Here is a 17,195-nt window from a genome sequence, read left to right on the forward strand (position 1 = left end):
TGCTGTGGTGATGTTATATTGGTCAAGTAACCTGAGATACAAGGAGGGTTTAGCATTTTCTCCATTAGTGCCTTTCCTTCTCATTAGTCTTTGGTGTCCCGATAAGTGTTCTCTGATGGAAAACTGGAGGTCCTGTGTCCTTCCTCTCTCTCCTCTAAAAGGCTTGAAAACCCTCTTCCCCTGTTCACTGCCACTCCCACGCAAACCTTTTCAAATCCACACAGTCTCAATCTCTACATCTTTACATGGAAATGGTAATTGTCATGTGGCTCTTCAAGAGCTTTCAAATAAGAAGCTCCTTGACAAAAGAATTTTCAGATTGCATGAAGCAGAGGAATATGATCTTAGAGGGATCAGCGATTGACTTCAACCAAGACCCTTTGGAGACCGGGTGTAAGCTGACAGAGTCCTTGCACCCGAAGGGACTGATAAGATTCAGTCCCCTGCTCACACAGTGTCCCCTGACTTGTTTGGACAGCAATTTCCAATTGTCAGCAGAATGAGAGTGACCTTTCTTGGCTTACCTGAAGTCTGTAACTATTTACTGAGGCTTGCTGTACTGAGAATTTGGCTTCCTGCTTTATCTCCCTTAGAGATTAAGAGGAACGGAGGGTACGTTCCTTTTGAACTGACCTCCCAGTCAGAGTTTGTGTATAGAAGGTATTGCGCAGTTAATAAAGCTGCTGCAGTCTGTCAATGGCTTGCAGTCCTCCCGATGCTGCTTTCATGTCTTTCTTTTTTTTTTTTTAAATAAATCTTTATTGTTCAGATTATTACAGGTGTTCCTCTTTTTTCCCCCCATAGCTTCCCTCCACCTGATTCCCCACCCCACCCCATGCCCTTACCCCCCGCCACTGTCTTCATCCGTAGGTGTAAGCTTTTTGTCCAATCTCTTCCCGCACCCCTCACACCCCCTGCCCCTGAGAATTGCCAGTCCACTCCCTTTCTATGTCCCTGATTCTATTATCTATTATATTCACCAGTCCATTCTGTTCTTCAGATTTTTTATTCACTTGATTTTTAGATTCACTTGTTGGTAGGTATGTATTTGTTGTCACTTTGTTCATAATTTTTATCTTTACCTTTTTCTTCTTCTTCCTCTTCTTAAAGAATACCCTTCAGCATTTCATGTAATCCTGGTTTGGTGGTGATGAACTCCTTTAGCTTTTTCTTGTCTGTGAAGCTCTTTATCTGACCTTCAACTCTGAATGATAGCTTTGCTGGGTAGAGTAATCTTGGTTGTAGGTTCTTGCTGTTCATCACTTTGAATATTTCTTGCCACTCCCTTCTGGCAAGCATAGTTTCTGCCGAGAAATCAGCTGACAGTCGTATGGGTGCTCCCTTGTAGGTAACTAACCGTTTTTCTCTTGCTGCTTTCAAGATTCTCTCTTTGTCTTTTGCCCTTGGCATTTTAATTATGATGTGTCTTGGTGTGGTCCTCTTTGGATTCCTCTTGTATGGGGTTCTGTGTGCTTCCTGAACTTGTAAGTCTATTTCTTTCACCAGGTAGGGAAAGTTTTCTGTCATTATTTCTTCTAGTAGGTTTTCAATATTTTGCTCTCTCTCTTCTTCTGGCACCCCAAAAATTCGGATGTTGGTACACTTAAAGTTGTCCCAGAGGCTCCTTACACTATTTTCATATTTTTGGATTTTTTCTTTTTGTTTTTCTGGTTGGGTGTTTTTTGTTTCCTCATATTTCATATCTTTTGATTCTTGGGGTACGTTGATCTACAGTTGAGTTTCTGTATATTCTTTATTTCATACAGTGTGTGCTTAATTTCTGACTGGTCCTTTTCTATTTTTTTGGTATTCTCATCAAGATCCTTAAAGGTCTCACTAAGTTCCTCAGCGGTTTTTAGAAGATTCTGGAGTAACCTTATAAATGTGGTTCTGAACTCTATGTCGTCCAGTAGTTTGCTTTCTTCCATTTCTCTCATTCGTGACATGTTTCTTTGTCTCCGCATTTTGTTGCTTCCTTGTGTTGATGGAGTGGCTTTGTGTGGTAGGTGACCTATAGGGGCCAGTAGCTCAGCCTCCCCAATCACTTGAGGTGGACGCCTTTGGTACATCCCTTTGTGGGCTGAGTGCAAAGTCTTGGTGTAGTTAAGCCTTGATTGCTGTTGGTACACTGGGAGGAATTGACCTCCAGGCCAATTGGCTGTGAGGACCAGCTGTGTCTATAATGGAAGAACTGCTATGCTGGAGACACGCTTATGGTGCAGGACTTGTTTCAGTGGGGCTTTGGTGCTCACTGAGTCTGCCTCTTGAAAGTGTCACTTATGGATGTGAGGAGTTGAAATCTGGTGTCTCACACTGACCACCAGGTACACTGGCTTCTGGATCTCCAATGGGGTGCAGGTCAGCTACTGTCTGAGGCCACCCAGCAGGCACTACAGCGAGAACTACAGTTTTCTCCTCTTTGCTTGGGGTTTGGAGGTTTTGGAGCTGTCTGACCCGGGCTGCAAGTTTGCTAGGTTAAGCTGCAATAGGGCAGACCATTCATATGCTAAAGCCGCTGCTTAGAGCTTGGGTGGGTTTGTAGGTTGTGCGGGGCGGGGTCTCAGGGTGTCACTAGGCTAGGGCGTGGCAAACAGCGATGGCTGCCAGAAGTCCGCTCTGCGTCTCTGACCGTGTCCCCGCGTCCCGCGCCCCAGCACAGTAAACAATTATTCCTGCGCGCAGCCCTGCAAGCAAGCCTCCCTCACTTTCCGACCCCACGGCAGATAGTCCAGCTTCTCCCCGTAAGAGTTTGGGTTTCCTGCGTCTCCCCAGAAACTGGAGTTTGGAGTAATCGGGAGCTTATCTGCCTTCGGGTTGAAAACAGCAGTGCTCCCGATTCCCGCATCTCCGTACCTCAGCTTTTCTGCGCTTGTGCACCCCTCAATGCTGTTTGCTCTTTCCTTCTAGTTGTAGAACTTCCACTCAGCCAGCTTTCCCATGGTTCTGGGTGATAGACGTTTTGTCTTTTAGTTGTAGTTTTGAAATTGTTGTGCGAGGCAGCAGTTTAGGTGTTTACCTACGCCGCCATCTTGGATCCTCTCCGTCTTTCTTTTTTTAATTCCCACCTCCCTACCTCAGTCCGGTTCACCTGTCAGGCGGGCACTGACAAGACCCTAGGTGGTATGACATTAGTTTTCTTTTTCTTTTCTTTTTTGACTTAGAGCTTTATTTTTTATTTTTTAAAAATAAATCTTTATTGTTCAGATTATTACAGTTGTTTCTCTCCCCCCCCCCCAATAGCTCCCCTCCACCCGGTTCCCACCCCAACCCATGCCCTTACCCCCCTCCCCCACTGTCCTCATCCATAGGTGTATGATTTTTATCCAGTCTCTTCCCGCCCCTCCCACACCCCTTTCCCCCCAAGGATTGTCAGTCCACTCCCTTTCTATGCCCCTCATTCTATTATATTCACCAGTTTATTCTGTTCATCAGATTTTTTATTCACTTGATTTTTAGATTCACTTGTTGATAGATAGGTATTTGTTGTTCATAATTTTTATCTTTACCTTTTCCTTCTTCTTCCTCTTCTTAAAGAATACCTTTCAGCATTTCATATAATACTGGTTTGGTGGTGATGACCTCCTTTAGCTTTTTCTTATCTGTGAAGCTCTTTTTCTGACCTTTAATTCTGAATGATAGCTTTGCTGGGTAGAGTAATCCTGGTTGTAGGTTCTTGCTGTTCATCACTTTAAATATTTCTTGCCACTCCCATCTGGCTGCATAGTTTCTGTTGAGAAATCAGCTGACAATCATATGGGTACTCCCTTGTAGGTAACTAACTGTTTTTCTCTTGCTGCTTTCAAGATTCTTTCTTTGTCTTTTGCTCTTGGCATTTTAATTATGATGTGTCTTGTTGTGGTCCTCTTTGGATTCCTTTTGTTTGGGGTTCTGTGCACTTCCTGGACTTGTAAGTCTATTTCTTTCACCAGGTAGGGGAAGGTTTCTGTCATTATTTCTTCAAATAGGTTTTCATTATCTTGCTCTCTTTTTCAGGCACTCCCATAATTCTGATGTTGGTACCCTTGAAGTTGACCCAGAGGCTCCTTACACTATCTTCATATTTTTGGATTCTTTTTTCTATTTGCTTTTCTGGTTGGGTGTTTTTTGTTTCTTTGTATTTCAAATCATTGACTTGATTCTTGCGATCCACTAGTCTGCTGTTGCATATCCTTATATTATTCTTTATTTCGGTCAGTGTATGCTTAATTTCAAGTTGGTCCTTTTTCATATCCTTGAGGGTCTCGCTAAGTTTATTGGCCTTTTCTAGGAAATTCTTGAAAAACCTTATAACCATGGTTTTGAACTCAATATCCAGTTGTTTGCTTTCCTCTCTTTCTTTCATTTGCGACCTGTTTCTTTGTCTCCACATTTTGGCTGCTTCCCTGAGTTGATAGAGTGGCTTTGTGTGCTAGGTGTTCTATAGGGCCCAGTGGCTCAGCCTCCCCAATTACCTGAGGTGGACACTCTTGGTACACCCCTTTGTGGGTTGTGTGCACAGTCTTGTTGTAGTTAAGCCTTGATTGTTGTTGGTATCAGTGGGAGGAATTGACCTCCAGGTCAATTGGCTGTGAGGATCAGCTGTGTTTACGCTGGGAGAACTTCTGTGCTGGAGACACCCTTATGAGACAGGACTTGCAAAAGTCTCTATGCTTAACTTGGATGGGGTGGAGTCTCAGGGCGGAGCAGATAGCATTGGTTTCCCATCAGCCCTGCCCTAATAGGCCCCTGTGTCTGAGTGTCCTGTGGTAATTGCTGCAAACACCTCTGAGAGAAAGCTGCCCTCGAGTTCTGCCCAGTGCCAGATAGTTCAGTTTCTCCCCGAATGAGTCTGGGTCCCCAGAGTCTCACCTGGAATTGGAGTTGAGTGCAGTCGGGAGCTTTTGTCTCCCTCCCGCTTGAGAATGCCAGTTGTGTACTCAGTTGCCTGTCCTCTCTGCGCGCGCCCTGGTACCTCTGTCTTCCACAGTTCCTTTGAGTCTCAGTGTGCTTTTGTCTTTCTAGTTGTAGAATTTCCACTCAGCCAGCCTTTCTGTGGTTCTGGATGATGTCCGTTCTGTCTTTTAGTTGTAGTTTTGAAGTTGTTGTGCGAGGCGGCAAGTTCAGGTGTTTACCTATGCCGCCATCTTGGTTTCTCCTATTTCTTTTTTAAAAAATATTTATTTTATTTTTTTGTCAGTTTACAGACATTTTATTTTATTTTTATATGTTTATTTATTTTTTATTGTTTAAAGTATTATATATTGTAGTACATATATCTCCATTTTTCCCCCCATTGACCTTCCCCCAGCCTCCCCTCCCCCTTGTCGCATGCCCTCATCCTTCCCCCCTCAGTGTCTTGTGTCCATTTGTTGTGCTTATATGCATGCATACAAGTACTTTGGTTGATCTCTTTCCCCCGCTCCCCAACACTCCCCAGCCTTCCCGCTATAATTTGACAGTCTGTTCAGTGCTTTACTGCCTCTGTATCTATCTTTTTCTTCATCAGGTAATAATGTTCTTTATTTTCCATAAATGAGTGAGATCATGTGGTATTTTTCTTTCATTGCCTGGCTTATTTCACTTAACATAATGCTCTCCAGGTCCATCCATGTTGCTGCAAATGGTAAGAAATCCTTCTTTTTTATAGCAGCATAGTATTCTATTGTGTAGATGTACCATAGTTTTCTAATCAACTCATCTGCTGATGGGCATTTAGGCTATTTCCAAATCTTAGCTATGGTGAATTGTGCTGCTATGAACATAGGGGTGCATATATCCTTTCTGATTGGTGTTTCTAGTTTCTTGGGATATATTCCTAGAAGTGGGATTACTGGGTCAAATGGGAGCTCCATTTTTAGTTTTTTGAAAAAAATCCATACTGTTCTTCACAGTGGCTGCACCAGTCTGCATTCCCACCAGCAGTGCACGAGGGTTCCTTTTTCTTCGCATCCTCACCAGTACTTGTCGTTTGTTGATTTGTTGATGATTGCCATCTGACAGGTGTGAGATGGTACCGCATTGTGGTTTTGATTTGCATCTCTTGGATAATTAGTGACTTTGAGCATGTTTTCATATGTCTCTTGGCCTTCCTTCTGTCTTCTTTCGAAAAGTACCTATTTAGGTCCGTTGCCCATTTTTTTTATTGGATCATTTATCTTCCTTTTATTAAGTTGTATAAGCTGCCTGTAGATGTTGGAGATTAAACCTTTATCAGTGATAACATTTGCAAATATGTTCTCCCATACAGTGGGGTTTCTTGTTGTTTTGTTGATGGTTTCTTTTGCTGTGCAAAAGCTTTTTATTTTGATGTAGTCCCATTTGTTTATTTTCTCCTTAGTTTCCATTGTCCTAGGAATGGTATCGGTGAAGAAATTGCTTCGGCATATGTCTGAGATTTCTCTGCCTGTGGATTCCTCAAGTATTTTTATGGTTTCCTGTCTCATGTTTAAGTCCTTGATCCATTTTGAGTTTATTTTTGTGTATGGTGTAAGTTTGTGATCTAGTTTCATTTTTTTGCATTTATCTGTCCAATTTTCCCAACACCATTTGTTGAAGAGACTGTCTTGACTCCATTGTATGTTCGTGCCTCCTTTGTCAAATATTAATTGAGCATAGTGGTTTGGGTCGATATCTGGGTTCTCTATTCTATTCCATTGGTCTATATGTCTGTTCTTGTGCCAGTACCAGGCTGTTTTGAGAACAGTGGCCTTGTAATACAGCTTGAAATCTGGTATTGAGATCCCACCTACTTTGTTCTTCTTTCTTAGGATTTCTGTGACTATTCGGGGTCTTTTTTTTTATTCCAGATGAATTTTTGGAGAGTTCTTTCTAGGTCTGTGAAATATGCCATTGGTATTTTAATGGGGAGTGCATTGAATCTATAGATTGCTTTGGGTAGTATGGACATTTTAATGATGTTGATTCTACAAATCCATGAACATGGTATGTGCTTCCATCTGTTTACGTCTTCCTCTATCCCTTTTTTCAGTGTCCTATAGTTTTCAGCGTATAGGTCTTTTACCTCCTTAGTTAAGTTTATTCCTAGGTATCTTAATTTTTTTGGTGCAATGGTAAATGGGATTGCTTTTTTAGTCTCTCTTTCTGTAAGTTCACTATTGGTGTATAGAAATGCCATAGACTTCTTGGCGTTAATTTTGTATCCTGCTACATTGCCGAATTCATTTATTAAGCCTGTTAGTTTTTTGATGGAGTCTTTCGGGTTTTTTTATGTATAATATCATGTCATCTGCAAATAAGGACAGCTTTACTTCTTCTTTTCCAATTTGGATGCCTTTTATTTCTTCTTCTTGTCTAATTGCAATGGTTAATACTTCCAGTACTATGTCGAATAGGAGTGGTGCGAGTGGGCATCCCTGCCTTGTTCCTGTTCTTAGGGGAAATGGTTTTAGTTTTTGCCCATTGAGTATGATGTTGGCTGTGGGTTTGTCATATATGGCTTTTATTATGTTGAGGTATGATCCTTCTATTCCACCCTTGCTGAGAGTTTTTATCAAGAAAGGATGTTGGATTTTGTCAAATGCTTTTTCTGCATCAATTGATATGACTATGTGGTTTTTATCTCTCAATTTGTTTATGTGATGTATCACATTATTATTGATTTGCGGATATTGTACCAGCCTTGCATCCCTGGAATAAATCCCACTTGGTCATGGTGTATGATCTTTCTGATGTACTGCTGGATCCGATTTGCTAGAATTTTGTTGAGGATTTTGACATCTATGTTCATGAGGGATATTGGCCTGTGATTGTCTTTCATTGTGTTGTCTTTATCTGGTTTTGGTATTAGGGTGATGCTGGCTTTATAGAATGAGCTTGGTAGTGTTCCTTCCTCTTGAATTTTTTGGAATAGTCTGAGAAGTATAGGTTTTAATTCTTCCTTGAATGTTTGGTAAAACTCCCCTGTGAAGCCATCTGTCCCTGGGCTTTTGTTTGCTGGAAGCTTTTTGATGACTGCTTCAATTTCTTCCATAGTTATTCACCTATTGAGATGTTTAGATTCTTCCAGATTGAGTTTTGGAAGGTTGAATTTTTCTAGGAATATGTCTATTTCCTCCCGGTTGTCCAATTTGTTTGAATTGAGTTGTTCATAGTATTTTTTTTAACAATATTTTGTATTTCAGAGGGGTCTGTTGTTATTTCTCCTCTTTCATTTCTGATTTTGTTTATTTGGGTCCTCTCTCTTTGCTTCTTGGTGAGCCTGGCTAGAGGTTCATCAATCTTGTTTATCCTTTCAAAGAACCAGCTCTTGGTTTTGTTGATCTTTTGTATTGTTTTTTGGTCTCTAGGTGGTTTATCTGCGCTTTGATCTTCATTATTTCCTTCCTTCTGCTTACACTGGGCTTTGTTATTGCTCTCTTTCTAACTCTTTGAGTTATTGGGTTAGATAATTTATTACCATTGTTTCTTGTTTTTTGCAGTAGGCTTGTAGAGCTATGAGCTTCCCTCTCAAGACTGCTTTCACTGTGTTCCATAGATTTTGGATTGTTGTATTTTCCTTGTCGTTTGTTGCCATGATGTTTTTTATTTATTCTTTGATCTCTCTGGTAACCCAGTCATTGTTTAATAGCATGCTATTTAGTTTCCATGTGTTTGATTTCTTTGGGTTGTTTTTATTGTAGTTGATTTCCAATTTTATGCCACTGTGATCTGAGAAGATGCTTGATATGATTTCTATCTTCTTGAATTTGAAGAGACTTTGCCTGTGTCCCAACATATGGTCTATCTTTGAAAAAGACCCATGTGCACTTGAGAAGAATGTATATTCTGTGGCTTTGGGGTGAAATGTTCTGAAGATGTCAATTAATTCCATCTGGTGTAGTGAGTCATTTAGGATTGATGTTTCTTTGCTGATGTTTTGTTTAGAGGATTTGTCCAATGGTGATAGTGGGGCATTAAAGTCTCCTACTATGATTGTATTGCTGTCAATCTCTCCCTTGATATCTTCCAGGAGTATTTTTATGTATTTGGGTGCTCCTGTATTGGGTGCGTATATGTTTACCATAGTTATTTCTTCTTGTTGGATTGCTCCCTTTAGTATTATGAAGTGGCCTTCCTTATCTCTTGTTATGTCCTTCACTTTGAGATCTAATTTGTCAGATATAAGTATTGCTACCCCAGCTTTTTCTTTCATTTCCATTCACCTGGAAAACCTTTTTCCATCCCTTCACTCTTATTCTGTGTGCGTCTTTTTTTCTGAGGTGGGTTTCTTATAGACAGCAGATATATGGGTCATGTTTTCTTATCTAATCCGTAACCCTATGTCTTTTGATTGGGGCATTTAATCCATTTACATTTAAAGTTATTATTGATAGGTACTTGTTTGTCGCCATTCCTATTCTTTACCCCTGTGTTCCTTCTTTGCTTCCTATTTCTTTTCTTTCTTTTTTTTTTATAGCAAACCCTTTAGCATTTCTTGCATTGCTGGTTTGGTGGTAATAAACTCCCTTAGTCCTTTTTTGTCTGTGAGGCTCCTAATTTCACCTTCAATTTTGATTCATAGCCTTGCTGGGTACAGTATTCTTGGATTCAGGCCCTTCCTTTGCATGACTTTGTATATTTCATTCCATTCCCTTCTGGCCTGATGAGTTTCTGTTGAGAAATCAGTTGCTAGTCTGATGGGGGATCCTTTGTATGTAACTTTCTGTCTCTCTCTGGCCGCTTTTAAGATTCTTACTTTGTCATTGGTGTTTGCCAGTTTAATTATAATGTGCCTTGGCGTCGGTCTTTTGGGGTTCATTTTGCTTGGGACTCTGTGAGCTTCTTGGATTTGTGTGGATTTTTTCTTCCCTATATCAGGGAAGTTTTTTGTCATTATTTCTTCAAACAGGTTTTCTATTCCTTGCTCAGTTTCCTCTCCTTCTGGAACTCCTATTATGCAGATGTTGTTTTCTTTTGTGTTGTCCCAAAGTTCCCTTAGGCTCTCCTCCTGCTTTTTAATTTTTTTTTTTCTAGAAGCTTCTCTACTTGGGTATTTTTTCCTACCTTGTCTTCTAGCTCACTGATTCGGTCCTCTGCTTCTTCTAGTCTACTGTTGATGATTTCTATTGTGTTCTTTACTGCAGCGATGTCATTTTTTATTTCTTCTTCATTCTTCTTCATTTCCTCTTGGTTCTTACACATATTGTCGAATTTGTCTTCCATTCTTTCATCCACCTTATGACCATTTCTCTGAATTCTTTCTCTGACAGGTTGCTTGCCTCCATTTTGTTTACTTCCTTTTCTGGTGATGCCTGCTTTTCTTTCATATGCAGGCTGTTTCTTTGTCTCCCCATGGTCTCTATTCTCCGGATGTCTGTTTATATAGTTCTCACTGTCCTCAGCCTTTTGGAACCACAGGTGCTTCAATCATAGAGAAATGTTCTCTTCCCTGTTTTAGGTGCTGGGGTCCCCAGCTGTTGCTGCTCTTCTTGCTGCCACTGCCGCTACCACGGCATGATTGCCTTGGAGTGACCTTGGTGCCCAGAAAGTTCCTGGGACCCAGGCTGTGAGCGCTTGTTCTGGAGTTTCTGTGTGAAGAGCAGATGTGGTGAATCCTTGAATCCTTGCCTGATGTTCTTAAAGAGAATCTCATAATTATTTCTAACTTCTATGTCTGCCCTAAACATTTTACCCAGGTAGTAAGATTTGCTCAAAGAATTTTGAAGCACAGTCTCATTCGTTTGATACAGTTTTCTTGTAAGAAAGGCTCTCCTTACTTTTTCACCTTTCTCAATGTGTTCTAGGTCTGAGGAGAGTTCTATCTCTTCACGGGGCCTGCCAGAATAGGAAGCAGAATGTTGTGTTTTGGTCATATACATGAACTCTGGATCCAGGTGACCTGGATTAAAATCACAGCTTTTCTGTCTACTAGTTGTGTATCTTAGGCTCTATGCCTCAGTTTGCTTATTTGCAATAGTAGAATGATAATGGTAGAATGTTATTATTAACTAGGGGCCCGGTGCATGAATTTGTGCATGGTTTGGGTCCAGCCAGCCAACCCTGATCGGGGGAGGGGGGAGAGGGGGAGGGCTGATCAAGGGTGGGGCCAGCTGGGGGGAAGGGCCGCAGGCAGTTGGCCAGCCGGCCCTGCGCCCTGGTTGAACTCCTGGTCAAAGGGGACAATTTGCATATTAGCCTTTTATTATATAGGACTAGAGGCCCAGTGCATGAATTAATGTACCAGTGGGGTCCCTCAGCCTTGGCCTGCGGGATTGGGACAAAAGCAGCTCTCCAACATCCCCCTGGGGTCCTAGATTGCGAGAGGGTGCAGGACGGGCCAAGGGACCCCACCGCGGCACGATCGGGACCAGCTGGGGAGGGACTGGGAGAGGGGTTCAGGGCGTGTCTGGCCCATCTCACTCAGTCCCAATCGCCTGGATCCCAGCAGCAAGCTAACCTACTGGTCGGAGCGTCTGCACCCTGGTGGTCAGTACACATGACAGCAACTGGTCGACCAGTCGACTGTTTGCCCCCTGGTGGTCAATGCACATTATAGCGAGTGGTTGAGCGACCTTAACATATCATTAGCATATTACGCTTTGATTGGTTGAAAGGCCAACCTGATGACTGGACACTTAACATATTAGGCTTTTATTATATAGGATTATAATAATACTAGCGGCCTGGTACACGTATTCGTGCACATTGAAAGGAAATTAATTAGAAGAAATATTTTAGAGACCGGGGAGGCACCGTGGGAGGTTGGCTCCAGGGCGTGTTTGGTCCGTCTCATGCAGTCCCGATCGGCCAGACCCCACCAGCAAGCTAACCTTCTGGTCGGAGCGTCTGGACCCTGGTGGTCAACGTGCGTCATAGCGACTAGTTGAGCAGTCAACCGAACGATCGACCAATTGGTTGGACACTTAGCATATTAAGCTTTTATGTATATTGATGATAATAATAACATGCAATATATAGGGTTTCTAATAGATTCTATTTTCACCACACATATTACTTAGAGCAATGCCTAGCACATAATAAATACTATAAGTGTTTTTATTATTTCACTTGACCACAGGGATCTCCCTTCTGTATTGAAAGGACACAGAATCTGTGTCATCCACATGGCACTTAAATATATGTTGCCCTGTGCAATTTCTTGTAATGTTAACATTCATGGTTGTATATTTTATATATTGCATTGTTGCCCTAGGCAGATCAATTATGTTGAATTTTCTGTACTGCACAGCAAAATGCTAAACACATATTCAAATACTTGTTTAATTATGAAAAAATGGTATTGAAGGACAGAAAATTTCTAGGGCATTTTCTTTTCTTTTCTTTTTTTTTTTTTGCATTTCAAGTGGAAGTACTTTTATTTCAAGGCACCATACTATAATGGTCTCTCTAAGAACACATCTGCTTCCCTGTATGAAATTCCTAAAACATACACAAAAAGTCCTGCATGGTGATCACAGCCACCTACTGATCAACGTTCGTGAACATGAGTGTGTTCAACAGGGCATGGGTTCTGGGGGACCTGCCACAATCATTACAACTGACAGCCTTGGAGCAGATCCCCCTGCCGAGGCCCCAAAAGCACAGAGAGATCTAACTGAACACTTGTAATTAGAAAGAGCCAGTGGGACCCTCAAAACCAAAAGTCCGTGTGAACGTGTTAGCATTGGCGTCTTCCCCTTCCTCTTCCTCCTCACTTCTCCTCCTCGCTCAGGTTGGCATTCCCCTGGAGTATGGCTGTCAGCTTGTTTTGCAAAAGGGCTGCCAATTTTTTGGATGTCTTTTTGAGAAACGCGCTGCCCGGGTGGGCACTGTTCACGTGCAGGTACAGGTCCTCCTGGGTGGGGCCTGTGTAGCCACAATCCTCACAGACCTAGAGCTTGTCCCAGCGTTGCTTGTTGGCATACAGCTGCTGCACCCCGTGGATTTTCTTCAGGTAGGACTCCAAGGAGCAGCGCTGGGTGAAGGCTTTGTTGCAGACATCACATTTGTAGGGGCAAATGCCTTGATTTTCGATCTGGCGACCGGGCGCTGCTTCGCCGCCAGGTGTCCAACGGGGTCCTCGGCATCTCCAGGCTTCAGGGTTTCGCGCTCGGGGTGCGCGTGGACGAGTTGCTCACGGTGCCTCCAGGCTCCCCCGCGCTGCTGCTGCCGCCACCACTGCTGCCGCAGTCCAGGGGTAGGGGGGGGGGGGCGGTTCGCAGAGCAGGCGGCCCAGACCCACTGGGAAGGGAGGGGCCGAGCCCAGCCCCAGAGGAGATCACCGATCCTTGTGCAACCCATGAAGGCATGGAATTGGGGCTAGGGCTTTTTCTTTTCCTAGGAGAACTGATTACCTCAGCAAGAGCCTCATTAGCATTTTGGAGGTTTTTAAAGATCCAAGTAACAAACTTTGTCTCTCTCCTCAGATGTGCCACCTTGGGACCAATTGTGCTGACAAACAATGCATTCCCTAGGGGTCCTGGTTCTGAAGGACTGATAAAGACCTTTTGTTGTCTTAAAGAATAAAATTTAAATAGTTGCTTAGCAGAAGTCAGCCAACAGAGACTGGCGAGGAAGGTACAATGGGAGCATCAAACAGGTCACCAGCAGGTTAAGGAGAAGAATGAGAGATGGACTAATGAGGTTGAAGGGCATCATTGCATTGAGTGGCCTGCAAAAGAGATCTTTAAATTTTCTTTCAAATCCATCATTTAAGTAGCCGTAGATTTTCTTAACATAGAGAAAATAGTTGTCATCTAACTTGAGGATTGTATTTATTTATTTATTTATTTTTAAAAATTTTTTAAAATTTTTATTTATTTATTTATTTTTATTAAGGTATTATATGTGTACATATCTTACCATTGCCCCCCCCACCCCACTCCCATACATGCCCTCACCCCCAATGTTTTGCATCCGTTGGTTACTCTTATATACATGCATATAAGTCCTTCAGTGATCTCTTATTTTCCCCACCTCTCCCTAACCTTACCGCTGTAATTTGACAGTCTGTTTGATGCTTTACTGCCTCTGTATCTATCTTTTTGTTCATCAGTTTATAATGTTTTTCATTATCCCCAAATGAATGAGATCATGTGGTATTTTTCTTTCATTGACTGGCTTATTTCACTTAGCATAATGTTCTCTAATTCCATCCAGGTGCCTACAAATGGTAGTAATTCCTTCCTTTTTATGGCAGCATAATATTCCATTGTGTAGATGTACCATAGTTTTCTGATCCAGTCATCTGCTGACGGGCACTTAGGCTGTTTCCAGATCTTAGCTATTGTAAATTGTGCTGCTATGAACATAGGGGTGCATATATCCTTTCTGATTGGTGTTTCTAGTTTCTTAGGATATATTCCTAGGAGTGGGATTACTGGGTCAAATGGGAGTTCCATTTTCAGTTTTTTGAGGAAACTCCATACTGTTCTCCACAGTGGCTGCACCAGTCTGCATTCCCACCAGCAGTGTACAAGGGTTCCTTTTTCTCCGCATCCTCGCCAACACTTGTCGTTTGTTGATTTGTTGATGATAGCCATTCTGACAGGTGTGAGATGGTATCGCATTGTCGTTTTGATTTGCATCTCTCGGATAATTAGTGACTTTGAGCATGTTTTCATGTGTCTCTTGGCCTTCCTTCTGTCTTCTTTTGAAAAGATTCTATTTAGGTCTGTTGCCCATTTTTTTTATTGGATCATTTATCTTCCTTTTATTAAGTTGTATAAGCTGCCTGTAGATGTTGGAGATTAAACCTTTATCAGTGATACCATTTGCAAATATGTTCTCCCATACAGTGGGGTTTCTTGTTATTTTGTTGATGGTTTCTTTTGCTGTGCAAAAGCTTTTTATTTTGATGTAGTCCCATTTGTTTATTTTCCCTTTGGCTTCCATTGCCCTACGGGCAGTATCAGTGAAAAAGTTCTTTTGGCATATGTCTGAGATTTTGCTGCCTGTGGATTCCTCTAGTATTTTTATGGTTTCCCGTCTTATATTTAAGTCCTGTATCCATTTTGAGTTTATTTTTGTGTATGGTGTAAGTTGGTGATCTAGTTTCATTTTTTTGCATGTATCTGTCCAATTTTCCCAACACCATTTATTGAAGGGACTGTCTTGACTCCATTGTATGCTCATGCCTCCTTTGTCAAATATTAATTGCGCATATTGGTTTGGGTTGATATCTGGATTCTCTATTCTATTCCATTGATCTATATGTCTGTTCTTGTGCCAGTACCAGGCTGTTTGAGGACAGTGGCTTTGTAATACAGCTTGAAATCTGATATTGAGATCCCTCCTACTTTATTCTTCTTTCTCAGGATTGCTGTGGCTATTCGGGGTCTTTTTTTATTCCAGATGAATTTTTGGAGAGTTCTTTCTAGGTCTGTGAAATATGCCGTTGGTATTTTAATGGGGAGTGCATTGAATCTATAGATTGCTTTGGGTAGTATGGACATTTTAATGATGTTGATTCTACCAATCCTTGAACATGGTATGTTCTTCCATCTGTTCACATCTTCCTCTATCTCTTTTTTCAGTGTCCTGTAGTTTTCTGCATATAGGTCTTTTACCTCCTTGGTTAGGTTTATTCCTAAGTATCTTAATTTTTTTGGTGCGATGGAAAATGGGATTGCTTTTTTAGTCTCTCTTTCTGTAAGTTCACTGTTGGTGTATAGAAATGCCATAGATTTCTTGGCGTTAATTTTGTATCCTGCTACATTGCCTAATTCATTTATTAAGCCTGTTAGTTTTTTGATGGAGTCTTTCGGGTTTTTTATGTACAATATCATGTCATCTGCAAATAAGGACAGCTTTACTTCTCCTTTTCCAATTTGGATGCCTTTTATTTCTTCTTCTTGTCTAATTGCAGTGGCTAATACTTCCAGTACTATGTCAAACAGGAGTGGTGAGAGTGGGCATCCCTGTCTTGTTCCTGTTCTTAGGGGAAATGGTTTTAGTTTTTGCCCATTGAGTATGATGTTAGCTGTGGGTTTATCATATATAGCTTTTATTATGTTGAGGTATGATCCTTCTATTCCCACCTTGTTGAGAGTTTTTTATCAAGAAAGGGTGTTGGATTTTGTCAAATGCTTTTTCTGCATCAATTGATATGACTATGTGGTTTTTATCTCTCAATTTGTTTATGTGATGTATCACATTTATTGATTTGCGGATATTGTACCATCCTTGCATTCCTGGGATAAACCCTACTTGGTCATGGTGTATGATCTTTCTGATGTACTGCTGGATCCGATTTGTTAGAATTTTGTTGAGGATTTTGGCATCTATATTCATGAGGGATATTGGCCTATAATTCTCTTTCATTGTGTTATCTTTATCTGGTTTTGGTATTAGGGTGATGCTGGCTTCATAGAAGGAGCTTGGAAGTGTTCCTTCCTCTTGAATTTTCTGGAATAGTCTGAGGAGTACAGGTTTTAGTTCTTCCTTGAATGTTTGGTAAAACTCCCCTGTGAAGCCATCTCGACCCGGGCTTTTGTTTGCTGGAAGCTTTTTGATGACTGCTTCAATTTCTTCCATAGTTATCGGCCTATTGAGATGTTTAGATTCTTCCTGATTGAGTTTTGGAAGGTTATATTTTTCTAGGAATATGTCCATTTCCTCCAGGTTGTCCAGTTTGTTGGAATAGAGTTGTTCATAGTATTTTTTAACAATCCTTTGTATTTCGGTGGGGTCTGTTGTTATTTCTCCTCTTTCATTTCTGATTTTGTTTATTTAGGTCCTCTCTCTTTGCTTCTTGGTGAGTCTGGCTAGAGGTTCATCAATCTTGTTTATCCTTTCAAAGAACCAGCTCTTGGTTTTGTTGATCTTTTGTATTGTTTTTTTGGTCTCTAGGTCGTTTATCTCCGCTCTGATCTTTATTATTTCCTTCCTTCTGCTTACACTGGGCTTTTCTTGTTGCTCTTTTTCTAATTCTTTGAGTTGTTGGGTTAGGTAATTTATTACAATTGTTTCTTGTTTTTTTGCAGTAGGCTTGTAGAGCTATGAGCTTCCCTCTCAAGACTGCTTTCGCTGTGTCCCATAGATTTTGGATTGTTGTGTTTTCATTGTCATTTGTTGCCATTATGTTTTTTATTTCTTCTTTGATCTCTCTGGTAACCCAGTCATGGTTTAATAGCATGCTGTTTAGTCTCCAAGTGTTTGATTTCTTTGTGTTGTTTTTATTGTAGTTGATTTCCAGTTTTATGCCACTGTGATCTGAGAAGATGCTTGATGTGATTTCTATCTTCTTGAATTTGAAGAGACTTTGCCTATGTCCCAAC

At 41.3% G+C, this 17,195-nt stretch overlaps 1 pseudogene across 1 annotated transcript; it reads right to left on the bottom strand.

Annotated features, from left to right (window-relative positions):
* Positions 1-12,628: 12,628 nt before the first annotated feature.
* Positions 12,629-13,572, bottom strand: LOC308244230 (transcription factor Ovo-like 2; annotated as a pseudogene). Its single transcript has 2 exons — positions 13,515-13,572; positions 12,629-13,158 (listed from the first exon to the last, which is right to left on the bottom strand). The product of its transcript is annotated as a transcription factor Ovo-like 2 (transcript).
* Between the last annotated feature and the right edge of the window lie 3,623 nt (positions 13,573-17,195).

This window comes from Plecotus auritus (assembly GCF_963455305.1).
Source record: "Plecotus auritus genome assembly, chromosome: 3".
In the NCBI taxonomy this organism is placed as follows: Eukaryota; Metazoa; Chordata; class Mammalia; order Chiroptera; family Vespertilionidae; genus Plecotus; species Plecotus auritus.